This window comes from Canis lupus, chromosome 15 (assembly GCF_011100685.1).
Source record: "Canis lupus familiaris isolate Mischka breed German Shepherd chromosome 15, alternate assembly UU_Cfam_GSD_1.0, whole genome shotgun sequence".
Classification (NCBI taxonomy): Eukaryota; Metazoa; Chordata; class Mammalia; order Carnivora; family Canidae; genus Canis; species Canis lupus.
In genome coordinates this window covers 37,528,350-37,556,121 of record NC_049236.1, presented here as the reverse complement: position 1 = coordinate 37,556,121, position 27,772 = coordinate 37,528,350, and the positions used below count along the sequence as shown (strand labels likewise).

Here is a 27,772-nt window from a genome sequence, read left to right as displayed (position 1 = left end):
TACTGCATACTGAAGGGTGACAAATATCTAAGGGAAAAGCACTTGTGTGATTATTTGATTTGCTACTTGAACTAGTCACTTTTGTTTTGGACTACCATTTTTTTGCTGGAAAGAATGGCAATTACTTTTTTACTTTGATTTGAGTAGTCGATGGATATTTTCTCAAAAATAAATGAACCCAGGGGTGCCTGGGTGGCTAAGTTAAGCATCCAACTCTTGATCTCAGCTCAAGTCTTGATCTCAGCATGGGTTCCTAACAAAAACAACAACAAAGAATGAACATAGGGTGACAGATCCAGGTTTGCCAGGAACTTCCCTGGTTTTAGTGCTGGAAGCCTAGCACTTTCCCAGGAGCCCCTCAACCTTGAGCAAAGTACAATGGTTGGTCACCCTAAAGGAACCTGCCATTTCAGGGAAAATACTGATAGTATTTGTGGTTGATGATAAAATTTTGAGCTTTCAGGCAAAATTTGTAATTTTGAAAATTCGTATTGACTATTATGAACTTATGGCTTTCCCATAATGACTATTATGAACTTAAAGACTTTTTTGACAAGATGAAAGTGATATTAATAAATGTGATTTTTATACTGTATAATGAAACATTATAAACACTAAAAACTATAAAGATCTGTATATCTTCATGAACCAACATTTTCCAAATGGCCAATGCATGATGTTATGAAGTTTCACAGGGATGAAACATCCATTTAAAGTCCAAGAGGATTCAATGACTTTTAATATAATAGTACAGTTTCTGCAAGTAGTAGGTATAGTGGCAGAGGTGTCTGAGTGCCAGTGCTTCCAATGTCTTAGTTGCAACTCTAATGAGAATGCGTAAGAGACACCAATTAACTAAGGGAGAGAGCCACCTTTCCCTCAAAATTCATGAACATGCTTCTCTGTCTTCTTTGTCAAGTTATGTCTCTGGTAACGTTTCTGAATACTGTAAGCTTGTTACATTGCACAATGTGAAGGAAACCTAACAACATTTTTGTCTTGTCCTTTGAAAATGCAAATAGTAAATTCATTTCCTCCCTTCTTATGGTCTACTTCATCTGCCTTGCCAGTTCTCAATCTGGGGTCAACCCGAACTTCTACTTTTTCTGCTCCTACTCTACAACTGCTGAGTGTAGCTACAGATGATCTCATAACTATGTCACAATGAGCAATGGATAGTTTGTAAGACCAGCTGTGCCCACAGGCTCTTTAGCAATTCCTTACTTTGCCCCTTGTTAGAAATCGTTCTCATTTACATTTAGCTCTTTGTATCAGTATCCTTCTATCCTCTGCCAGATTTTTTTTGAAGGAAGTTCTACACCAGTGTTTCATGGAGAACTGTATTCAGCATAACTCAATTAACTAGGTTGGTGAAAAAGGATCTTGAGAACACATATTTTTGGGAAGCACTGAACCAAACAAAAGATAGATTTTTTTTTTTTTTTTTGTAGGATCTCTAAGCAGGACTTTACCAGCTAACATGTATTAAGACTCTAATGAGGGTCGAGGTGTCTTCCACACTTCTGACTACATAATTCTTTGTTCATTGAGCATCCAAGTGACTTGCATTCTAAAGTATACACCTAGGGAGATATTTATTCCCTCTAGCCATCCCCACTTTTATTTCTCTGAATTATTTGCCTTCTAAATCAGTAATGGCTTTCTAATCACTTTCAGTTAAGTATTTGCAGTCCTAATATTCAGAATAGCATAATAGTGAAGCTCATGGATGATAGAATCAGACACCCTGGATTGGAATCCTGACTTAGACACTTACTAGTTATGTAAGCTTGAGAAAATTACTTAATCTCTTTTTGTGTTATAATTCTCATCTTAAAATGGGAATAATGATTATACTTTTTCATATTATAAAGATTAAATGAAACATAGAGATTTTTTTTAGAACATGGTGAATACTGTAAAAGTGTTAGCTCTCATAATTATCTATTTTATGTAGTTAGCTTTTGGAGAGAATAGATTAATCTTATTGATTTTATATCCCTTTCCATTGCACAGTTTCTGGTATTAAATAAAAACAAAAACCCCCTCTTCATCAATAGTGATATCTACCATTCTTATAGAGTTCTACAATTTATAGTAAACTTTTGTATATATTAACTCCTCAGATTGTAACAAAATCTTACTAGAGAGCCAGAGTAAGAACTAATATCTCTCTTTTCCTCTAAGGATAAAAAAGAGAAACCACAAAATGAAATAAAACAAAATTAAATTAGACAATTTCCTCAAGATCACACAGGTTAATAATTGGCAGAATTAGAAATAAGACTCTGATTTTGGGCAATTATCTAACACAGCAACTAGAATTCTCTGAAAAAAATACCATAGAAAGTGTTGAGACACTCCAATTAGTGACAAAACAATGTTCTTAGACAAATTATTGCAATTGAAAAAATAATCTGATTTTTAATTTCTTAAATGTGTATTGTTTACTTGAGATAGAAAAGCCATCTAGAATAAAAATTATTTTAAACAATAAGAATAAACAATTTCAAGATGGCATTTGGTTCTGAACAAAGAACTACAATTTGAGTTTTATTTGGCATGCGAGGCAGAAAGGCATAAAAGATGAATTACAGTCTCATTCTCTGAGTACAAATGGAATGTCCCAAATCAAACTGCTCTTTTGAATTCTATGAAGAAATTTAGAAACAAATTAACCATGTGGAATATCAATAAATGCACTTCTGGTGAGGGGGCTGAACTCCTGGGCTCAGAGACATAGAGACATGAGAAATCACTATTTGTTAGAATGGGCAGGATGCTTTAGTGTGGTGCCATTTTGCTTGTGAAGCATTATCCAGCCAATGTCATATCTGCCAGCCCCTATCTGTCCATAGAGAAGGGTACTTAATGTTAGTTCCATAGAGAGCACTTGGTTATATGTTGTTTTCCCTTTGACCCAAATTAGTCCTTTCTCCTCCTTACCCGCAACTTAAGTGTTTATCTTGAGATTTCCCTTGGTCTCCAACCTCACTCATTTTCTCTTAGCCTTTCTGAACTCTGAACAAGAAGTACTACCAGAGGTCAGACACAGAAGCTGTCTGGGCCATCCTGCCTAATTCTGATGCCTACGTCGTGATTCCAGACTCTTCACCTTACCTAAAACTACTGGTTGTCTGGGATGTGCTGAACCTGGCCTTAGTTACTTTTTTCTTTTTCTTTCTTTCTTTCTTTCTTTCTTTCTTTCTTTCTTTCTTTCTTTCTTTCTTTCTTTCTTTCCTTTCTTTTTCTTTCTTTCTTTCTTCTTTCTTTCTTTTTCTTTTTGTCTGTCTGTCTATCTTTAAATTTTATTTATTTATACATACATACATAGGAATAGGACACCTTGTTTATGCCACAGGTTGGCAAACTATGGCTTATAGGCCAAATCTGGCTTATAGACTATTTTTGTAAACTGAGTCTTACTAGAATAAAAACAACCTCGTTCATTTTTGTGTTGTCTGCGGCTGCTTTCACAATACAATAAAAAGAGTTTCTTATTTGCGACATAGACCATATAGTCCACAAAACTTAAAATATTTAATATATGGACCTTTAAAGAAAAACTTTGCTGACCACTCTACTATACTAACAGAAACCCCAGATGTGATCTTCTGTTCATATTGCTTCTCCATTTCCTGACCTTCCAGCTAGGCCTGGTACTACCCACAGCTCTCATGGTCTGCTCTATTCAGAGATGACAACCCATTAGTTGGCTATCACTGATAACCAGGTAGCAGAGGTCAATTACCAAGAACTGTGTTGACTTTTCTTTCAGGATTGATTCCAAGAGGAGAGGCTAGTGCTTCTTTTGTGTTCCTCCAAGAGATTCTTCTGCAAACTTGGGTTTATCTCTCACTTCCATTTTTCTTTAATTTTCTAATCCACCTCCACCCAGTCTCATCAATCTGCTCTCTATGGAATAGGTCCTCCTGAGGTACCCAAATCAGGATATCTCTCTTGGGCAATACCCACAACTTCTAAATTTTTTTCTCAGTCCTCTCCTGGTTTCTGAAAACTCTTGACCTTGGAGAAATTCTCAGGAAAAAAAAAGGCATTATAGTGTCTCAAGTGCCAGTATAAGTATGAATGATTGAAGGCCAGTTTAATATGTTAGCTTTTCTAAGGTAGTCATGCTTTAAGAGAGTTTATTGCCTATGAAAAGTAATGGCCCATTTAAAAGAGGATGTTTTTAGTTCAAGAGGGAACCTTCTTAGCATCCTTCAGATTTCAGTAGAAAGTAGCCACTTGCTACTCTATGTGTAATGACCTACCTATCACCAAGACTTCTACCAACATCTTCAGTGTGGCCATTAAATCTACTAACATCTAGTCTCAACTCTTTCCAAACATCATCTACAACCAAGGGAATATACTGGTCACTTCTGTATTCTTTCCGCTTAACGATCTTATTTTTCTAGCAGGAACGATACATTTCTTTCCACGAACTGATGCATTTCATCTCCTTAAAGTTGTTTTGAACTTATTTCTCCCAGATGACACACACTAGATGTAAGATTCTTATGGGTAGGAACCCTTTATTTTTAAGCTTTGAATCTTCATAGGCGAGTACAATGCCCACGAATAAAAACAAATAATCCTCACCAATTCAATATACTCTTCCATGTCCTTGAACATATTTGAATATACCAATACATTCATCCTCAGCTTCTCCTGCTTCACCATCTCCATTCAGTGCTGTTCTTCTCAATTCAAAACTGGCAATGGAAGAAACATCTCTTGTAAGGTAAATGATTTCAGAAGTGCTTTTCATTCATTTTGAACATCTTGGTATTTTCTGTATGAAGAGGCTATATATAAGTCTCCTCAGAGAAGGTTTCCAAGCATTGTTTCCTTATTATCACACTTGTCTAATACAATGCTTTAAACACAGTTCATGTCTTCTAGCCTAAGATCTATTTTTTTTTAAGATTTTATTTATTTACTCATGAGAGACACACAGAGAGAGGCAGAGACAGAGGCAGAGGGAGAAGCAGGTTCCCTGTGGGGAGCCTGATGTGGGACTTGATCCCAGGACCCCAGGATCATAACCTGAACCGAAGGCAGATGCTCGACCACTGAGCAACCCAGGTGTTCCACCTAAGATCTATCTTAAAATCACAAGTTTAAAAAAATAAAAAATAAAGCTAAAAAATAAAATCACAAGTTTGAGATGTTTCAAAGATGTCTTTTCTATCAAAAAATGACTCATCTCATGTCACTTCTGATGACATCACACACTCTCGGTTTAGCATTATTCTTTGTCTCTTGTAAGGTTCATCTCAGAACTATGACAACTGCCTCCTAATAGCTCTAGTTGCTTCCAACTTTAATATATTCTCCATATGGCCACCAGAGCTATCCTGCTAAAGTTGAAACAGGTTGGAATGCCCTGACCTTTCATATCTACTTAACTGAATCTTACCAGTTCTTCAAGAATCACCTTATATCTCTATGAAGTCTTCCTAAATTTTCTTACCAAAATTAATTTCCTTGTTCTCTAAATTCCATAGCCCTGCACGTCTTCATGATAGCAGATTTGAAATTCTGAAAGAATACACATAAATACATACATAGGGACCAATAGCCAAATAAAAAAGAAAGTATCAATAATTAATTGAGACAAAGCATTATGCCCCAATTCAGAACTATAGTAATACTTGGTTGCAGTTTATAGATTAGTCCCTGGGCTTAAGGAGGGCCTCTCTCAGTTAAATCTCAAGAGAACTTCCAAGTGGCGTTTGAGGAGAAAGAATACTGGCAAGACAGTGGGGATCCCTTGTGGCCAGTCTTGGCTTGAAATCCTCCTCAACCTAACCCCCAGTCTCATAGAGAAATGAGAAAGAGGGGAAAGGTCCGAGGTATATGTGTGACAACGCAAAAACAAACCTACCATCTAGCAAATGGGATCTAATTAGTATCTTGTGATCCTACCAATACGATCAGTATTTTCTATCCTAGGGAGGCTTAAAGGAGTGGGCACATGACTGTGGAAAGGAACAGAAATTTAATCCATGTTCTTTTATTTCCCATCTTTTTATCCTATTAACCTGTGAGACTTTATAGCCAAAGTCCATTTTCCATGAGAGGCCTGACTGCCTCCTTGGAGAAGGAAAACAAGGTAATATCAGGGAAGTTGGGCTCCCATGACATTTAACTCTGTTTCTTTGTGCTCCAGAACTAAAACCAATGACATTTTACTTGTGGCTCTCACAAGTTGCTAAAAGTGGGAGAAACAGGACATTAATTAAGTTAGCTTCAAGATCATACTATATCCTAGGCAATATTTAACTGCCATTCTATTTCCCATCTCAAGCTATACTCACTATATATTGGGATAATGTCTTTTAAAGTTTATGAATCTTCCCTTCTCTAATATTTATTGAGCTTAATCCCAATTTATACTGAGAAGTCATCCTCAGCTTTGGCATTTAATCAGGTTTTCTGGAGGTTACACAATGATCATTGCATGACAGCATGGCTCAAGCCACATGATGCCGGAGGTATGCTAATACCTTAAGTTTGAGTGCCCTCCCATTCAGCTTCCCCCAGAAAAATTAAACCTCATTGATAAAAAGCACCTGTTCTGGTTGTCTCAAAGTTATTACAGTCTCATAGCAAATAATTTCCCCAAATTATTCTTGGTCATTTAATTAGAAGTAGCCAGAGATTGCTTCACACAGATGTTTACTCCATTTTTATATTAGAATTGTTTATGGACATATCTATCACCCTGATTAAACTAGATATTCATTGAAAGCAAAGAATACTTTATTTATTTTGGTATTCCTCAGAGTCCTGGTGTGGTGCTTTCCATTTGGTGGGCACAAGATACACAGCTATCAAGGAGATAATGCAGGAGGTTTTCAGTTGTTAAGCTGAACTCCCCGGATTTGGTCTAATGCTTTTATTACTGGAAACTACAATCAATTTCTTGAGAACTTTGGGAATGAAATGCTTCCCCATCTGTGGTAACTTTTCATTATCATCTTGATCCATGTGATTACTGGCTCTATCGGCCATCAAAAAGATCCAGAAGGTCCAAGGGATCAGATACAGCACCACAATGATCAGAACCAGACCCTAACCTAGTGGAGTGCCTGAGAATGATAGAAAAAGAGAAAAAAGGAGGGCTCAGCCATAAACAAGATTGCTATTGTGTGTTGTGCTTTGAAAAGAGGAATAGAAAAGCTTGAGTCATTCCAGAAATGATGCCTGATTTGATAGAACTTTCAACTCTCCAATTTATTCATTATAGAGAGCTGTGTAAAAAAATTACCCTGAAACTTAGTGGCTTAGAACAACATGTATTATCTCACAGTGTCTGTGAGTCAGGAATCCAGGTGCAGCTTAGCTGGGTCTACGGGCTCAGGATGTCTACAGGCAGTAATCAAAATGTCAGCCTGAGCTGTAGTCATCTCAAGGCTCTACTGAGGAGAGAGGTGCTTCCAAGCTCAGTCATACGGTTGTTGGCAGGATTCACCTCCTTGCTGGTTGTTGGACTGAGGGCTTCTGTTCCTTTGGGTGTTGGCCGGAGGCCACCTTCAGATCCTTGCCACTTGAGCCTCTCGACAGATTCGCTCCCAAGATGGCAGCTGGCTTCATCAGAGCAAACAAGCAGGCAGTACCAGAGAGAGCACAAATGAAACAGAAGTACCCATCTCTTTGTAAACTAATCTTGGAAGTAACATCCCGTCCTTTCTGCCATACACTATTCATTAGAATTGAGTCACTGTACTCAAGGGGAGGACATCACACAAGGGCAGGATACCAGGAGGCAGAGATAATTAGGGGCCATTTCCAAAGCTGCCTACCATATCCACATTCAGGTATAAATATGTGCCTCCACCATTTAGCCTTCTTCCGGTGCCCTAGTCCTTTCTTGCTCACTCTTATGCTATTCAGGACCTACATCAAATACCTGGCATTCTTAATAACCACGCTGGAGCCCCTTCCACTTCCACGGCTATGGTAAGGCTAACATCACATTGTGACAGCTGTGAACCATCATGCCAGGGAGCTGTCATGCATTATTTCCTTTCAGATTTTGGAGAACTTTAACTGTTTACATGTTTTAGTCTCTGGTTCCAAGCACAGTTGTTGTTTCCATTGGAGAACAGGGTGACAAACACTGCCAAAATACAGGCTTTAACATTAATATCATGTTGATTAAGTTTTTCTTCACAAGCAAGAATGGTAGTAAAGGTCTCCTGTGAGTTTCTTTTTGCATTTTTTGATTACATTATTGCATTGCTTCTTACTCAGGGCAGAAACTCAAAAATCTCTATGCGGAAATGTGTCTCCACCAAAACGAAGATTTTATTCCAAAGCATTATCGTATAGAAAGTAATGCTTCTGATAAAGGCCTTTGTGTTTGCTTGCTCTCTTCAGCACAAATGAAATGAAGATTAATCTTACTGCAACCTAAGCCAGAAATAATACTAATGTTCCTTCTATTGCATTGCTTCCCACAGAGCCACGCAATAAAAGCCCCTAGTCCTCACGTCCTCTGTGCTATCTCACAAGTGACTTAAAGGGACAGTCTGAGCTCATATTAATGCCGGCTTCCCATTGCTAGGCCACCCTTAATGATCTTCTTGTTATATATTAATTCTTCAACAACAGCTCAAAAAACAGAGAAGTAAAGGGAAGCCAACTGTGGGATATAAGGAAGGACTTGGCAAATGTCTTGACTCACCTCTTGAGATTATTTTGAAAGGATAAATAATCATCACAATAAGCCAGTTCACTTCTGTACAGATCAGTCCCTTCATTGTCCCAACCTAATTAGAGTCATTTGTATTTAAGGAGATATTGATTTTGCATAATGGTTTTCCCTGGCATGACACACATGACAACATTCTCCTCACTTAACTTGGACAACAATCTTGTTGACTGATGTGCAGAAGCTCATGCTTGGGACTTTACCCCCGGCACCAAAGCCTTAAGAAGAGTTCATGTTGCTGTTCATGGTGTTATTGAATATATAAATAAACCAAGGAAATATCAGAGGGCCAAGCAAGGAAGGGCTGCATTCGTCTGACCTCGTTGGAACCGCTGTGCTGTGGGACTCTGCTGCTCAGTTAAAATAAGTTTTGTTGGTTCTCCTCTTGGCTGGGCCTCCTCTGCTCACTGAATGGTAACTCTGGTCCATCCCGGGGACAGGTAAAATTGAAAAGTCTTTTTATTTCCATAGGCTTAAGCCAAACCCCTCAGCACAGGCCATTCCGAAGCTGAGCTGGAGCAGGGCTAATGCTGCGGTTGGCAGCTCATGCACGGCCCCTCCTTGACAAGCCGGCCGCTGCTCTTATCCACTTCAGCTGTCTTTTAAAAGCCTCCTTCTCACAAAAGACAGAGCTGATCTCAAGAGCCTGGGAAAATAGAAAATTCTCACACTGTGATGGGAAACACTGTCAAGACCTGAAACTGTAGTGAAGCACCAGACACCAGCGTGTACTCCCAGATAAAGGGAGGGAAGGGGTGTGTGTAGTAGAACCAAGAACAACAAAATTCAGAGACCAGGAAGCTGGAATTTAAAATGTGGCAGAAGGAACCAAGACCAACTGACTCCTCAGAGAGGATCCAGCCCATGTTCCAGTCACTTATAAACTAGGGTGTATTTTTTCTTCTCTTCTCCTCCGCCTCAAGTAGAATCGTGGGATGTGTGTGTGACCTCTAAGCCTGATACCCTCCACGTCTTTGCTAGGGATCAGAAAGTAGATTGACTTCTTTACTGGGGAAATTAATACTAAATGTGAAATGTTCAAGGTCTTGTTTCTGGTGTTCAGTTTTCTGGTTTGGGTGGGTACTCCATCCAATCAAGACCACAGCTCTGAGGAGGGAGATGTGCCACTTGAAATAGTTGGATCAGATTGTTTTAGGTATTCATCTTATATCCCTTTTGAGAGCCTGACAGTTTGCATCTATCCACCTGTGTATTTATGTAGTTCTTATCACCAAGGCACTCTGAAACTCAAACGATAATTTCTACCCATGCGAGGTGATTGGGATGCGTTGTCCCTGCTGATTGATGGAAAAAGTGAGCAAAGTCATAGGCAATGCCTTACTTTTGGACAAATGCCCTTTAAATAGATTTTTAAATTACATAAAAAGCAGGTTTCAAAAGCATATTAATATACATGACAATGTATCACACAGCAAAGAGAGTGCTTGAGCTTTCAAATGTTCTGGGACTGCATCTTCCAACAGAAATTGTGATTTCATTAGCATTTGCGACTAGCCTTCCAGAGACATTTGCCAAAGGGATGAAAGCAGCAAAAAAACACAGAAGCCCTTCCACGGGCCAGCACAAAGGTGCTAATTAGTGATAGTTTTCCTCTACGGGCAATGGCCCAGGATGCAGGACTCGTGACCATAGACCTATTTCCATTATGCCTAGGAAAACAACAAACACATTGAATGAAATGAAAATTTTACTTTGTGGAGCTTTATGTCAACTAATGGCCTCCAAAGCTACGAGAAGCTATTCTGCCGAGGATTATGAGAAGTCATTTTCTACAGAGGAAATTAGCCCCTGCCTGAATAAGGTGAGCCTGAATTTTCCAGCAGTGAGACTGGCTCAAAACAGAATTGATGAGTTGCAGAGGGAGGTAGGAGCAACATTCTTGCAATCGAAATAAAAAAAAAAAAATTTTGGTTCCCTTTAAAACGAATCTGTGCTAACTTACCTGCTCAAAACTCCTAATTTTCCTGAAGAGATTCTTCAGCGAATCAATCAATACCAGCGGGGCCCATTTATTGAATATTCTCCACTGCGCCATGCTTTCTTATCTCATTTCCTTCTCATTATAAATCTGTGAGGAAGACATTCTTATCCCCACTTTCCAGATGGGCAAGATAAGAGTCTGTGTGGTTGGATCGTTTCCCTAAAGTCACTGGAGCCTACTGTGATAAAGCCAGATCTAAGCCAAAGTCTTTGACTTGCCCAAATGCAAGTTCTTTATCCGTCTGAAAGAGGTATGGAGATAAGACTGGCCCCAGATGTTGCCCGGAGCCTAGGCGTTGTTTGAATGAATAAAACCCTCTGCAATACCACTGAGCAATCTATAAGTAGGTTAATTAAAGAATTTATCTCTTCATTCCACCTGATACTGTGAGAGACACAGACCCAAAGAATCTTTGAAGGAGAACTGTTCATTCCATAATGATATACTGGACACCCGCGGTGTGTCAAATACTGTGCCAGCTGCTGAACCTTGGAAAGGGAAGCTTCTCAGCTCGTTTGCTCTCGCCCTGCAGCCTACGGCAGTGCTTGTGGGCAAAAGGTAGAATGGTAGAAACCCTGTTGATAGGTGAAAAGTGAATGGAGATATAAACAGAATTTGGAGAAGGAGGAAGGGTTGTGCTACTGAAGAAGACAGGAGTGGGCCTGGCTAAACCTTTGGAGAATAGATGCATGACTAACTATCCTTTGAATTTTGAAAAGGGCACATTTAGTAAAGGGCACAGAGCATGTTGTGCACTGGGAATACATTTATTCCTAAGTGATGCTTTAGGATGTAGTAGTAAAACATTGTCCCAGAAGTTTAGGTTATGCCCAGGGAGGTAGTAACAGAAGGGGTTACCGGGGCGAACCCACGAGGTTCGTTTGAAGTGGCCATCAAGGATGAGATCCATGTACTTTGTCAAGCCAACTCTGAGGGTCAGCTCAGGTACAGATTCCACTGGGCAGTCAGCAGCAGTCTGACAATGAGTGACAAGCCTTGGTTTCATGTTATTAGTTATACTCATAAGGAAAAATAAGAGAAGGTTCACAATTGGGATATCCATCACCATTGTAGGTCCACATTCAAATTAGTCTACCGGTAAATCCTAAAGCTGGTTCAAGTGTAAGGAGCTGGAAGGAGGGATATGGATTGGAGGGTGTTGAAATATGGGAAAGAAAAAAAAAATATGGGAAAGAAAAAAAAGAAATATGGGAAAGAATCCTCCAGAAGGGCCTGAAACGAGGCATGGAAGAAGCCCATTTATTTTGGTGAGACCTGTGTAAAGTTGCAGGAATGCTTTGGGTCCATTCTATTTGTGTGGGTCCTGATCTACTGAGAGCTCTCAGCTAAGAAGGGGGTCTGAACAGAATTTCCAACCATCCTCATGTCTCTCGAAAATCATAAAGCAGGCTGCTGTACATAATTCATGGAAGCTGTTAGAAGTGACCTTAGTCTCCAGTTTTCCAATATCTTATCATTTCTGGGAATTTCTAACTCATTTCCTCTCTCTTTGCACCTTCATCCCACCCTATAAGGCACACGTGAATGCACAACGTGCTCCCTCCTCATACTCTTTTCCCCCTTCACTCAACTCCCCACATCTGAGGAGAGGACTTTAATCAGGCCTACTTTGCTATCATAACCTACCTCCTGAATTAGAGGTGTTTTCGACTCTACCCCTTCAGATTCCGTAACACAGAAGTTCAAAGGTTAGAATAGAGGAAGAATTAAAACTGATTCACAAAACCAGAATTTCTTTTGGGGAAAAGGGTAGTAAGGCAATAATCTGGAAGTGTCCATAGTAGCTTCATCCCTTTATGCAAGACATACAAGATAAATCTCAAAGCAGAAAATACAACATTTGAGACTACTCTTCTAGGCATAACTGACCCTAGTGAATCCCTGGACAATATCATGTATTAACTATTTCAGGAACTGCCTGTGGTGCTAACAGAACCAAGTAATTTCCACCTACTGGTCCTATAAGAATATAACTAAAATCATGGCATGCCCAAACCTGGGACCATCACCATGAGAATGGTCAGTTTTAGGACCTTGGGATAACCAACACTGACATCCACAGAGGTCCTCTGACTTCAAATGTTCTAAAACAAGGCCCAGTGCACACAGGTTCCCAGGGAAAAGCAATAATCCTGGAGTCAAACTGAAGTTTCCCTGTGATTAAACAATCAGTGAGGTCATCACAGAAAACATGTGGTGAGTTACCAAGGAACTGTATTCTGTTTGCATAGAGAAGTGCTTTCCAGTGAAATGTCTGTAACTTGCTATCACTAATCTGTAAGCATATTACTTGAGATGCAGCTTGCTCTCATCCCTGGTGAGACAGGAAGAAATCATCGTTTAGAGCTGTCATATAGCAACATTCTATGTTAACTTCCTTCCTTCTGCTTATTCCTTTGCTAACCTAACCAAATAAGAAGCACTCATAGTACAGTTTCCTCACGGTTCTATGGGTTCTTGAAAACCTATCTCTATTTAGTGAGTTTGCTTCCTCATCCATGGTGCCAGAGTGTGGATGAGTAATATCAACCAGGTTACATCTCCTCAAAATGAAAGCAAGTTCTCACTCCAGCTCCAAAGGAGACACTGAAATTCATTCACTCCTTTGGCAAATATTTGGTAATGCCTTCTATAAATATTGTGCCGTATCCTCAACATGAGATATGGTGATGAGCAGATACACGATACTCATGCCACTTAGCCTCATTAGACTTAGAGGCCAGCTAGGAAGACAACCTCTGAGTAGTTATGAGCTCTGATTATCATCAGGTAAAAGCCAAAGGTCAGGGTGTACAGAATTAGTCTGGGAGCTTAGAAAGTCTTCTGCTCCCTCTTCCCTCAAAGGAATATCTGTGTAAATTGAACTTAAATGAAGACTATGAAGTTGGGCAAGAGGGTTCTAGGCAGAAGGTCTAGCATGTTGTCCTTTTGTGAGGATTTCACTCCTCTGCAGTGATTCCTTTTGAGCAACGCCGAAGGTTTATCAGCAAGGGATAGGGGACAGGGGAGTTGGAGAACTCTATCTCAAGGCGACTGGGATGCATATGTCAAATGAAATCCTTGTCAATAACTTTCCCTTTGTACCTTAATTAATGTGTGTCGAACACTTCTCTATCTCCTGCTCAGATCTCTGTCCGTGTTCAACAATTCTGGGTAGCTTCCAAAATGGTGATAGGCGGACTTCTGACAAAAATAGTTGTTTTTTCTTTTTTTTTTTCTTTTCTCTTCCATTAGCCATGGCCTCTTGCCATGTTGAGTCTCACAAATGGACACAAACCAATCAATCACCCTTATAAAAATGTCAAAATTCATCCTTCCCTACTGTGAAATGAATACACTGACCTTAACACAAATGTAGAAATAAATTAAAAAAAAAAAAATCTATCCCCACAATGGACCCCTGGCTGCCACACACAGATTTCCACACATTTCAGTTTGACAAGGCTGACATTGCTGAGAAGAATTTCTTCCCTTTTTTTGTTAAGCTGGCAGCAGATAAATATTCCCCCAAATTTACTAATAAGAACTTATTTACATAGAGGCTGTGTCTGTCAAGAAGGATAGATAGGAAGAGCCATTATCTGTCCAGAAGGAAGAAATGAGAAAAGGATGAATCTAACATCGTGAAGGGGGTAAGGGACACTCATTTCATATGGTCTTTAAAAACAACAAAACAGTGAGTTTTCTCAATTTACAGACCATTCAATATTTAACTGTTCCACTCAGTGTCAACGTCTAGTTGAGGCAGCATAGCTCTGAACTTGGCAGATGTCAGCTCCAGGCCTGACTCTGTCACTGGCCAACTCTGCGACCTTGAGCAGGTCAGTTAATAATCTCTCAAACTCTCAAGTTCATCATCTGTAAAACAGTCCTACCTCGGAGAGTGCTGCAGTGAACATCTCTTTTCTTCACCAGCCCGGGCATCCATTTCTACTCTTTTGGTAACAGACCTTTAATTATCTTTGGAGGAGCAGTCTTTCCACCCTCCAGACCTGTAGTTTTGGGGGATGTCCTCACCTCAGGCTCTTGGGATGGGGTGTGGGATCTGCACCTGGACTCTTAGAGCACTGCAACCCTTGGCCATGGGAGCTGCTGCAAAGTCATGCAAGGCTGGGACAATGAAACTCCTACTAAATATATTTTAGGCAAATATTGTGGAAAGTGATCTCTGGGTGCTCGAGTAACTGAGCTGATAGGAATTAGACCCAAAGCTGCTGGAATCCTTGGAGAAAGCTTGCTTAAGAATGAACCTGACATATCAAAAAAAAAAAAAAAAAAAAAAAAAAAAAAAAGAATGAACCTGACAGAGACAGTAAGAGATGGGAGGTAGAGGGAGACAGATTTAAATACTGAGTCTTGCCATAGCTCTGTATTTTTTGGTTCTATCAGTCAATAATTTCTCTTTTTTGCACTGAGCTGTTTGAATCGGATTTCTGAGAATTTTCCTCGAAATAAGGATAATTTATACAAGATTTTTTAGTATATCCGAAGAGCTCCCTAAATGTGTCATGCATTGTGTTGCATGCATATGTATCTGCATGTAGTATGCGTGTTTGTATTTGTATAGGTTGCTCCCTGTAGCACCTGAAAGTTGACCAAAGAGACAAGAATCAGAAAAAATAGGCAAAGCTTCTTCCAGCCATGGCTCTGCCCACAGCTAACAGATCACTTTTCACAACTTCTCATTCACTTCTTTATACAATCTGACCACTGTTACTTGCAACACTGGAATTTAGGAAGAGAGAGAAAAAAAAAAAAGGAAGGAAGGAAGAAGACAGGGAGACAAGACAGCAGGGAAGGAGAGAGGAAGGACATACCAGGCGGTGTTAAGATTTTAAAGGAAGTGTGATTGTCTTGGGGGCTTCTGGTCTCAAGTTGTGTTCTCCCCAGGATCCTATGGTTACTCTGGACCCCAGCACACTCTATCTGTGCTCCATTTCCTCTATGAAAGTCTGTTTTCAGATAAAAAATGATAACCTGAATCTGTTCAGGAACAAGGAACTGGTAATTGCTTACAGTTACTGTTTTCCTGGGGATTTGTATAAAACCAAAAACAAAAGTAACATGTTTGGGTGTCAAGGACAAAGGAGCTACTGATTGTGGAGTACCTACTGTGTGCTGGGCAGTTTACATATCTTATGCAATTCTCAGAACTATTGATGTGAGGTAGGCATTAAACACATTTTACAGATGGGGAAATAGGCTCAGAAGAGTTCAAACACTTGCCCAAAGCCACAGAACGCAAAAGAGATGAATCTGGAATGGAATCTCTGTTTAACTGACCCCAAAGCCCATGGTTTTGTTTACAGTTTTTCCTGCTGACTCTGGGATCCTGACTGTCACTGACACATCACAGTCTTTCTGGCCAGGGAGGCAGGAAACAGGATTCAAAGAGATCGAGCCAGCATCAGGATGAGTTGGTGGTAGGGCAAAGGGCAGCAGAGTGACAAAGTAGATTTTATCTGAGAAGATGAATTTTTAAATCCAATCACAGAAACCACCACAGCACTTTTTATTTTTTTAACTTCAGTTAAACGGGTTTTCTAAACTGCATACCAGCACCTAATCAGTTTGGTCCCTTTCTTTCTCTTTCCCTTTAATTTTATTTTAGGTTCACGACTTGTGTGGTTGGCTGGGGGGGCCGGGGAGGGTGAATTCTCTATACTCTGTGGTTTCCTCTCTGCCATTCTCTGCTTTCTCACATTGTAGTCTTAATTTGATCAGCAGTTATGAAAAGGAAACATTAATCCTGGGGAAAGGGACATTGTTCGTGGCCAGACAGTTTCAGTATTGCTTCTACCATGAAGCATTTTGTGCTCGGATATGAGTTTCGCCCCTTGGGATGCTGTAACTCCTTGACATGAGAACAGAAAGAGGGAATCAAGTTGCTAAGAAGTGGACAGATGACACCTGGTCCTGGGAAGGCCTGTCAGAGATTGTAGCAAATTTTAAATCCCAGTTGAGCCCCTGGGCGAGAGGGGCCCAGAAGAAGCTGCAGTAGTTGTATATGGTCACAGGGGTGCCGGTAGGGAGGGGCACCTAGACAAGGATGAGGAAAGGAGGACAAGGAAACATGAGCTCCTGCCATCCACTGTGATAGGCCAGTCTCCCATGCCGGGGAGTGTAAGCCTAAGGAATTTATTAATTATGATTGTGGCTATCATTTACATAGTGCCTAGTAGATCCAAGGTATCTTTCTAAGTGTTTCACTTGGTGACTTAGTGTTTCACTAAGTGACTACATCATCTTTATCCTTGCAGGAACCACAGAGGTAGATATTATAATGACAGATGAGGAAAATGAGGCTTAAGGCTTAAGCAACATGTGCAGGACTTGCCATGTTCTTAATCACCATGCTGTACCATCTCCTGAGTGTCTATTATGTACCAGGCCTTGGGCTAAGCTCCAAGGATACAGCCACGAATAAAAAAAGGTCAGAGAAATCTCAGACTAGTGGAGGAAGGAGGAAAATGAACTAATTATATAAGGACAGTATATAGCACAGTGCCCAGCCCATGAAAAGACATGAAGTAGATATTTATTGAATGGATGGATGGATGGATGGATGGATGGGATGGGTGGGTGGATGGGTGGAAGGGTGGATGGGTGGAGTATGTAGGATGATAGCTACACAGGCAGAGATAAGCATGGGGTGCTGTGGGAACATAGAGAAGGAACCAAACTCACGTAAACTAGGCGATGCTTGAGCTGACTTTTGAGCTGAGGCAGAAGTTCACTAGATATTGACAACCACCGTATGAGAGTGATGCTATATTGTGATCTCACCATCACCTTGCTCCAGCAAAGCAACCGTGAGCTTTTCCCATTATCCAGGAACCAGAGACTCTAGAGCAAAGACTACATCCCAACCCACTAAGTCTCCATTCACTCTCCTTCCCAGGGTAGCCTTTCTCTGACTTTGGTTTTCTCCTTTCTCTTCAGTACAGGTGGCCTAGCTCCCAGAAGAGACCTATATTGCTGATGAACCAGATAGCGGCATTTTTTTGACTGAGGATCATTAGCATTTTAAAATCAGAATTTTAAGTTTCAGGACCCCATAAATATCTCAAGAATCAGAACCACAATTAACAAAGCCACAGTAGCAGCATAAAATCTTACTTATGTTATATAGTACTTTATAATATCCAGTGGTATCTCAATGTGCATTATTTAATTATAGATCTTAGCCCTGGAAGAGACAAAACAAATCATCCTTCTACCATTTGACATAGATGGGATTCATGCTCAGAAGAGATGAGATAAAGTATCTGTGATCACTTCTATGTGCTGGTTCAATACTGGCTATTGAACATCCTTATCTCATTGAGACTCATGGTAGCCTAGTAAGTAGGAGTTTGTGTTCCCATGTTTGCCACTAAATAAATTGAAGCTCAAAGAGGTTAAGCAACTTATCTGTGGGCCCTGAGGTAGTAAATTGGAAAGCTAGGACTGCAAGCCAATTTTTCTCACCCTCAGTGCAGTGCTCTTTGCATTTTAATATCTTGCTTCCTCATTTCTGAAGAGATTCAGAGAGAGGACTAGTGACCGAGAATCATAACTCCTTAAAGGGTTTTTTCATAGGTTATTACAAATGTTAAGCATCTCTGAAGTCATTGCTCCACAGACCACCCGAACCCAAAGGACTCTGACTATAAAACAGGTGTGCCTGGGCCAAGGGGCAGCTTTGGAGAAAACTGTGACAGATTCAAAGTTTCAGTGTTGGTCTTGGTCTCTTCAATTATCTTTCAGGACTATATTCTCTTCCATTTTTGTCTTTTGACACTCCTTCATCCCATTTAATATTATCTTGTTCCCTATTCCATATCCTAGGTGTTTTAAATAACCATATGGTTCTTAGGAAGTACGTGTGTATGTGTGTGTTGGGTCCACCCAACACTGATTAATGCTTATTAATGAACTCATTAATCTTCTTAAAATCATACCACATATGAAAGTAGCACCCACTGCCACTTGCCAGTTATATCATAAGAACCATCCACAGCCAATCAATCTGATGTCTCACCCTGGGAGCAAAAGTACCCTGAATGTCAAGACGCCAGTTACAAGTATGCTGGCAGCAACTGGACTCTGGTTGCATTTGCAATGTAGAAATGCTGCTCCCCAAGAGCTGGGACAAATGGAAGCAGAGAGGGAACACTGGGCTCAGAAATGTCCCGATGGGTTGGAGTGTCTTCCTTAGTCCCTGTAATAAAAATGGTGGCACCCATTCTCAAAGGCAAGGGGAAGCTGTGCACCTGCCAATCTAAGGGAAGAAGAATGAGGGATAAGACCAGGGGAGTTGTAGGAAGTCACAGATCTGGTCCAGGCAAAAGGAAGTCATGGGAAGCCTGGAGCAGGAGAGAAGCACAATTAGATTTGTGCTCTTAAAAGGTCTGTGGCGTCGGTATGACATTAGAGCACAGAGAACCAAGGGAGGATGAAAGACCAGTTAAGAGCCAGTGCCACAGTAGCTCAGATTAAAGATCAGGGGAATGTGAACCAAGACTGCAGCAAGAGAGACTGAAAGAATAGGAGCCTCAGAGATGGTAAGGAGAGGGTCTTACCCTAGATGAGGCCTTAGGGGTAAGACTGAATGAGGGCTCTCAGCTCCAGAGAAAGGAAGGTGGAAACCACCATCCATCGGCGAAACAGGCCCCACAGCACCTCTGAGTTCTGAGTGACTTCACCAATTGCCTGGTGTTTGCAAGTAGGTCTGTGAATGCCAGTCTGAGGCAGGAGGGAGATCGCTGGTGTCAAACTGGTTTTCTTTGCTATCCTGTCCTGATGATGTTAACACCTCTGGTCTCGTAGGACAACCTAGGGCATTTTCATTGCCATGTCTGGTCAGAGCTTCTGATTTATGTCCTGTCAAGAAGATCTATTTCCTCAGTAATAGTCAAGTTTCCACTGGTGATTTCCTTCCCCTCGGGACCTGAGATTGCAGCTAGCTCTGCTGCCTCCTGGGGCACATCACCTAAATGTTCCCTTGGAAATTGCTCCTGTAAATATTCTCAATCAAAACCCAATAAAATGTCTGGGAGCTTGTACTACCCTGAAGGCTGGGAATTGTACTAAAATCATATTCCAGAATATCAAGCAAAAGGCCCAACTCCGGCCCCATTCCAACAATACAGATCTTGGGAATTATAGCTGAGCCTTAATCAACTGAAGACACACTTCGTTGTTGAATGAAGAACATTTATCTATAATGTTGAGAGGTTTGGAAACACAGCACATGTTAGACACGCTAAAATTGTATTGAGAATAAGGGGGTGGTTTGTGAAAAATTATCATTCAGAGAATTTCTTCCTTTACTAGGACTTTTTAAAAATTCCATCTTATACTTTATACAACAGAACCTCTCAAAAGCAGATGTTCCTAAAAAGCCAATGCTTCCAAATGTGATATTTTTTAACCTTCTAGTGGTATATTAATTAGAGAACAGTCTACACGGCTGTAACAGAATACCAAGCAATTGCTCAAGCAAAATAAAAGGTCTATTTATTTCTTGGGGTATAATGAGCACGAGCTGGTGGGTGATCCACGCATCAGTTGGAGAAGGGATTTTTTTTTCTGCTTTGCTGATCTCTCATGCCCTCAGATACTGTTGACAAACATGGCTAAGGCATTATTTTTGTGTTTCAGCTCATGGAAAGGAAGAAGAGGAGGTAAGCAGACTTCTTCCCGAAGATGGGACCTAGAAGTTGTCCATATCAATTCTATTCACATCCCTGTTGGCCAGAGCTTAGTTTGTGGCAATCCCTAGTTGCCAGGGAGCTGGGGCACATGGCTGCTCACTAGATAGCCAAGTGCCCCCATCAAAAGTACGGGACATTGGGTAACTTTGGCAACAGTTCTACTAAAGGGCTTTCTTCCTTAACATTACCTGGTGAGCCTTTTCCCCTGTGCTCTGGCCACACTAAATTTCTTGAGATTCTGGACATCTCCCTGATGTCTCATATCTCTATGCTAGGGTATGCAGCTCTTGCTCCCAGGAGTACACCTGTCAGCCAGCTTAACTCTTGCTCATCCTGCAAAGCCGATGTCAACTGTCACGTCTTGCATGTATGAAGAACTCCTCTGTGCTGTTAGTTCTCTCAGGGACTAGGAGGTGTTTAGGAGATACCACACCTAACAGAGCAATAATGTGCAGTATAATGCAATTTCTGCATCTGCCTCTAGACCAGGAGTTTCCCAAGTCAGGCCACACTTTACAACGGAGTCCTACTGCAAACCAATTTCATTAGAATCTCTGGGGCCAGGACCTAGGCATCAGGGTCATAAAATATTTCCCCAGTTGATCTGATGTGCAGTTAAGATTGGAACTAGCTTACAGGCAGAAATTTTATCTCTGGACTATTCCTACTTCAGGCAGCAGCTGGTGTCCTATTGACGTTCAATAAATATCTAGCGAATGAACAAATGAATGAATGAAGAATGACTTTCTGCAGAGCAGTGAAACTCGACCCCAAACAAGAATTAACAATTCATATCATTTTCTTGAACACAGAATATTAGCACCAGAAGGGACCTTCGTGATGACAGAGATTCATCACGCCTGACAGATGAGGAAACTACAAGGCTAGAAGATCTCCGGGTAAGCTCACGGCGGAGGCAGGCCTCTGGGCTTCTGGATGCCAGCTTGTCAGATGTCACACCAAAGATGACTTAGTTTTATGAATCTACCCACAACTTTGAACACAGAAGAATCCCTCTTGCTTCTAGGGCTGAGCTCTAGCTACTAGACCCCAGTGAATCGAAATAGAAACATTTGCCATTCTCTGGGTTTGTGATCATTTTAGGCTAGCTCTTCATTGTTTGGAATCTGCTTGTTATACCATTTTACTACATAATGAAGACAAATGTCCACAGTTTAGCTACAGATTTGGTTAATGACAAGATATATAATAATACAAGATAATAGGGCCAGGCCATTGCTTTCTAATTAAATATTTTTGTCAGATTCTTTCCCTCATTAATCTTCTTTTATTTGCGATGCTTTATGGCTATTTTGCCTTCCACCTTAAGTATATGTACACATGTAGTTTTAAGAACTGAAATAGTCTCCTGGTTTTTATGGGAATTGGGCTTTCTGCTCCCTGCATCTGTTTATGTGCAGACGTGTCATTGAGTTTAGGAGGGAAGACATCACACGTAACCCAGACAAGGCCTCTAATTGGTATGCTAGCCCACACAAAGCTATCTGATTGCATTCAGTAACTGGCAGGGACAGAAAGCATTTCCAAGGGAAATAATATCTCACTGTGAATCTGGGAATATCTCTGTAAGAACTGAACAGTAAACACCAGCCTTAATTTTAACATCTCACATTATGCAAATTTTTCAAAGGATGAGGTCTCTGATATTCAAGCCCACCCCACAGGACAGCGGAGTTACATTAGATTGCCGTGGGAGTCGGAGTCAAATTTCCAAGACTTTTAGAGCAGAGGCATTTCCAGAGCATCCTTTTCTCTCATAAGCAAAAGTATTTACCTATTAAGAACTGTTGAAGGCTGAGACTTCCACTGGCTATCTGGCTGCCGGCAACAACCCCTTTTAGGTCGAGCTTTAATGGGGCAGTATTTAGGTACTAATAGCCCTTAAAAGCTGCAAGGTGCAAATGTGAAACGATGAAATCCAGACCGCAATGGCCATTTGCAGAATGATCCTTGCAAAGCCGCTGAGAGATTTGGCGGTTGATGAGGCATCTCCATCAAAATGTGCTCCCAGGAATGCGTTCTCTGTGATACCTGTTTCATTTAATGGTGATCATTCTCACCCTCCACCCCCCTTCCCACAACTAAAGATGATTACTCTGACAGCAAGCTGTGTATCACCCATCATTTTCTGTCAATTTTCTTGCCTCTGGAAAGGATTCTGTTTGGGTTCTTAGATTAATTCTCTAGGCAAAACACTCGCCTCCTATTCTTGCTATTTCTGTTCAAAATAGGTATCCTGGGAGAGTTCACTGAGCAAACAAAACTTAGCCTATGATTTAAACCCAACACACCAATTACAAGTTTTTTTAGGGGGATGGGGCAGTAGAAGGGGGGCTCAAGGGTAACTTTCCTACTGAAGCCCACGTGAGACATGGGGCACCGCATGGGTTCAGCCACACTGCTCTAGTAGCTGAGCAGGAGAACTGCTGTTGATCCACTATCCAATAATCTAAATTGATCACCCATCAATGTCTGAGGCACTGGTTGTATGTATCTGAGGGACATTTATTGCCTAAGAGTAAAAAGAATATGATAATGACACACTAGGCATACAACCATTAGCAAGGGGGTCTTACTAACCAATTAGTGGTCAGCCTTCTCTGATGCCACTGAAGTAGCCCCAGTACACCTTCCAAAATATTTCTTAGGACCAAATCCCTGGGATTAGAGGATTTCACATACTGTTCTTTGTGGCTTTTCTTCCTAATGCTGAGTGCACTCAACATCTATAAAGATGATGAATCCTCATGCCCAAGACTTCATCCCTTCTCAGCTGAGCTGGGGAAACATCTTGACCTATGCAAAAGATATTGAGCGATGAGGGCAGATGTGACATTTAGAGGGACGATGAAGAGGGCCAAAGGCAATTGGAGATGGAATCTGGCCTTATTTCAAAAAGGAGACCAATTTCACTGCAAAACCCTCATATCTTAATCGATGGGGCTCCTAGGAGGGTGCCCTGCTTCCTTTCCTCCTCCTGCAAAGGAGGAATTTATTTCCCAAATAAAAGTTTTGGGAAAATCTAGCTCTGAGAAATATGCAGAAGATTTTTTGGGTGGTGGTGTCAGACCATGGGTTAGTTACATTTATAATACATTAAGCGCTTGTTAGGATACATGCAGGGATGTAGAGGGTTACAGATAAAAACAGAAATGTATTGTCAAGGAGAAGACTCAGTGTGGATGGTGTTTGGAAACGGCGAGGCTTCACACACTAACGTGGGCAGCTGGAGGTATGCTGGGCTTAAGTTAAGAGCCACTTTCAAATCGTGGCCATAATCTTCCCGAAATCCAGACTGGGGGTTTCAGAACGATGAAGAATCCATTCTGCATCCCATGATAACTCTAGGATCAATGGTAGAACATTTTTCCACAGGCCAAAACATAGGCAGGGCAAAATTTCATCTCAACAGTGTGTCTGACTCCTGAGTCCTCATGAAAGGAGAGGAATTCTGACCCCCACCCCCCGCCCCGCCAAAAAAAAGTTGAGTTCTTGTCCTTCTTCCTTCCATCCCCACACCATTCCCTGGGAAATTATCTTGGTAAAAGGTTATGTTCCTCATTCTTCTACTCCTCTTTTAGACAGTCCCTCAGCAATCATAAAAGGGCTCTGAAGAAGCCGACTGAAGAACCTATGCAGCTCACAGTAACTACCATCATCATAGGCCCTCTCTTCTGCAGAACACCCACAGATACCGGGTGATCTTGTGTCCTACTGAAGAGAACCTGTGGGAAGCGCTGGACTACCTCAGAGATGCCTTCACCTGTCATTATGCTGCTGCCCGCTTGGGAAAGCTCTGGTTCCTCCCTACTCTCTCCCATCTCATTATTCTCTGCTCCACTTCCCTTGGTCTTTTGGATTCTTTACATCTCCACTCCACTGACTACTCCATATTTTACCCTGTGGTCTTAGTGTTCTTATTTATGTGCCCCCCACTTTTTTTCATTATGACTTTGTCACCTCTCAAACCTAGATTTCTTTTTTCATTCCCTTTAACCTCTGCTCCAGATCAGAGTTTCCTTCCCAAGCAAGTTTAAGGGCCCCAATAATAAGGCAAGTTGGTCTTCAGCTACTTAATTACCTTTTACCGCCTCTGCCAACCACACTTTGTTCTTTCTCTAAGGACCTTCCTGCCTTAAAATAGTGTTCTCTCTGTGTACCAGTTTGTATGTGTATGCATTGTTTTTAAAATCGAAGTAGAGTTGATACACGGTATGTCCTCACATTTTTCTTAATATTTTTGCACCGTGACTCTTTTGCCTTTTTAGCATGTTTTATCTTTATTTTTTCCATTCAAAAAATTGTGCAGTGACTATTTTTGTCTCCACATTATGTGCTTGCCTTTCAAAAATTTTATAGTACAATGTCACATACTTGTAAATAAATTGTTGTAATAAAGCCCTCCACATATTTGTTTACTTGTGATATTTGATTTAGCTGGTATCCTATCAAGAAGTCCTACCCATATTTCTCTAATCCTTTTAAATGAAATCTAAAATGGCTTCCCATATTTCTTTGTATTCATGTAAATTATTTGATGCCTCATAAATTGTAAAATCTTTATTGTTCTGCCCAAGAACGCTCAATTTAAAAAAGCCCCTCAAGGCATTTTGTTTTCTTTCTGAAGTCCACATTACACAACAATATATGCCAGATCACCTCCAGTTTCTGAAGTTCTTAGTAATCACACAATCTGTTGTCAGAGTCATTCTTTATGACAGTGTTTTCTTTCCATGTGCATTTGGCATCTGTTTTTTGCACAACAGTATACAGCTTTGAGGGGGACCAGAGAGAATTCTTTTTTTTTTTTCTAGATTGCCTTTAAGACTTATAAAAAGAAAATTATGTAATAGCTACCATTTATGGAGCATTTGCTATGTACTGCCAAGCTCTCCAAGCTTTACATGTCTCATTGAATTCCTTGTAGTATAGACATCTTTATCCCCATGTATAGTCGAGACAGCAGAGTTTCATGGAGAAAAAGCAATTTGTCTAAGGTTATATAGCTCCTGAAAGTGGGATTTGAACCCAGTTTTACCTGAGTCTGAAGTCTCTTACCTATTAAGCAAGACTGCTGTAGCTTTAACAGAAAACCTTGAGTTTTCTCCACTACCATGTGTCAAAACCACAATGTCAGGACTCTATCAGTGATGGAACAGTGTGGGGAACAAAGACCTGGAGACTACATATGACCACCAATGGCAGACATTGGTCCAAAGATTTCTCTATATCCTGTAAGTGGGAGCAAGTTAGGTTAGATCCTTAAAGCATAGTATTCAACAAACATGGACATGGGCTACATGGTGGCCCAAGCTGGTGGTCAAATCTCTCTCTCCTTCTCTCTCTGTCTTTCTCAGACACACACACACACACACACACACACACACACACACACACACACACAGGAGGGGCTAGGCTTATTGAATTACATAACCAGAAGTCAATAATAGACTTGGCTCCAAGCATGGATGACTTCTTAAACAGTATATAAATTGTGGTAAGGATGCTTCTTTCATCTCTTGACACAACTCTTCCTAATTTGGCTTCATTCTCAGGCATGTTTATTCTCTTGTGGTAGCAGGATGGCCACTAGCAGCTACAGGCTTACACTGAACTAGCTTAGCATTCCTAGTGGAAAAGAACTTTTTTTCCCTACTGACTTGATGCAAATCCTGTGATTCACTGGGGAATATGTGGGGAGTGTGAATGATGTGTTTTTCTATTAACTAAGCAGTTATTCTGACCAGAGGATATTCATCCCTGGGCCCTGGGGCTAGAGGAAAGAAAGGAGTGTTGTTAGCCCAATCAGTATCACATGAACTGAGAATAGGGAATAGATATTTCTGAAAGAAGATAAGATGGATTCCAGGTACTCATGACCAACAAATGTCACTACTCTTACAAGATGGCAGAGACCTACAGAGCTGAGGCACATGAGCACCAAGGTTGACTCAATACCTGAGCTGCTGAACTAAGTTTCTTAGACTCCAAGTGGCTAAGGACAAGATTAGTCACTTAGTTCTCCCAGGGAGTCATTTATCTCTACTAGCAAAGAACAAAGAATTATAAGAGCAAGGAGCCAGACATTCATTCACTTATACATTCATTTATCCTGCAAACATATGTCCATTCATCCTGCCATTAAACGTTGATGTGACAAACACTGTGATAGGTACTGGGGATGGAGATGAGTCCCAGTACTTTCCGTAAAGAATTCAGTCTAGAAGGAGCAAGACAGAAGGGTCAATCAATATCTGTAACACAAGGAGTTAAGAACAATATTCCATTTTCTCCCAATAGCCCCTTCTGGTAGCAATGCCCTTAGTCTGAAAAGAATTTTCTACAGAGAAAGCAAGCATAGCTCATGCATTAGAAAAACGTCATAATCAATCATGTGCCTGCTTCACTTATTAGGAGTCTATTTGTTCTCTCTGGGATTCTAACAAGAGTCTTCCTTCTTCTTAAGGAATTCTAAATCTATCCATAGCTAATTTTCTCTACAAGTGAATTAGAAACAGGGCACAAATGACCCCCAAATCATTTTTTAATGAATAGCAAAATAGAGTTTGGCTTAGATCCAATACTGGCTTCCTCGCTTATTTGATATGAAGCCAGAGGTAAGGCACTTAACATCTCTAGGCTTCTGTTTCTGCATCTGTAAAATGGGGTTGTTAATAGCATGGAGGATTGTTGTGAGAATTACATGAACTATTGCATGTCAAGCTCTTTGCAAGGAACATGGCTTACAGTGAGTGTGTATCAATTGATAATAGTTGTGATCGTATTCTATATGCTATTATTATTATTATTAGATTACTAAATTGAAGATCGGAGAAGGCTAGTGGCTTGCCAAATTTCCCCCAGCCTGTTAATGGCAGGGTCAGGGCTCAGAACCAGTTTTCCTGACTGTTTCATGAGGGATCTTACCCTGACATCACCAGGTTTAACCGTCACGCAGTCTACGATGCCAATTATGCTTGGCTCAGACTAGTCCCAAGATCATTTCTATTCCCTCAGCACATACCTGCTGGGAGGGCGAATATGGCATTGACAAGAATAATCACATTTGACACTTGTAGAATATTTTATACTTTTCAAAGCCCTCTTGCATATGTTACCTCATGTGGGATTAAACATTTGCCATGGGTACTCCATTCATGGATAATCAGAGTTGGAGTTTTATGCTCGTTATGAGATTTGACTTCAGCTTGCTTCCTGGGAGATCCACAAATTGGTTTACTTAGTGTAAGATGCATTCATCGCCACCAGTTTTTAGGGAACTTAGGTCAGCCAAAATTGGGAGTT

The 27,772-nt window shown here is 40.7% G+C and overlaps 1 long non-coding RNA gene and 1 other non-coding gene across 4 annotated transcripts in view; one reads left to right on the top strand and one right to left on the bottom strand.

The window, feature by feature from the left end:
• The window catches only part of LOC111090055, an 80,945-nt gene extending 56,068 nt beyond the window's left edge, over positions 1-24,877 (top strand). The window contains exons 3-5 of one of the 2 annotated variants that reach the window (XR_005370650.1): positions 20,394-20,416; positions 21,259-21,345; positions 24,049-24,877. This is a non-coding gene — a long non-coding RNA (uncharacterized LOC111090055). The remainder of the gene's footprint in view (positions 1-20,393; positions 20,417-21,258; positions 21,346-24,048) is intronic. The other variant, XR_005370649.1, reaches the window with a different exon arrangement.
• The window catches only part of LOC102156315, a 232,546-nt gene that overhangs the window by 51,583 nt on the left and 153,191 nt on the right, over positions 1-27,772 (bottom strand). Inside the window, exon 17 of one of the 2 annotated variants that reach the window (XR_005370626.1) lies at positions 4,606-4,718. The exons of the other annotated variant lie outside the window; for it this stretch is intronic. This is a non-coding gene — a transcript (collagen alpha-2(I) chain-like). The remainder of the gene's footprint in view (positions 1-4,605; positions 4,719-27,772) is intronic. 2 annotated transcript variants of the gene reach the window in all.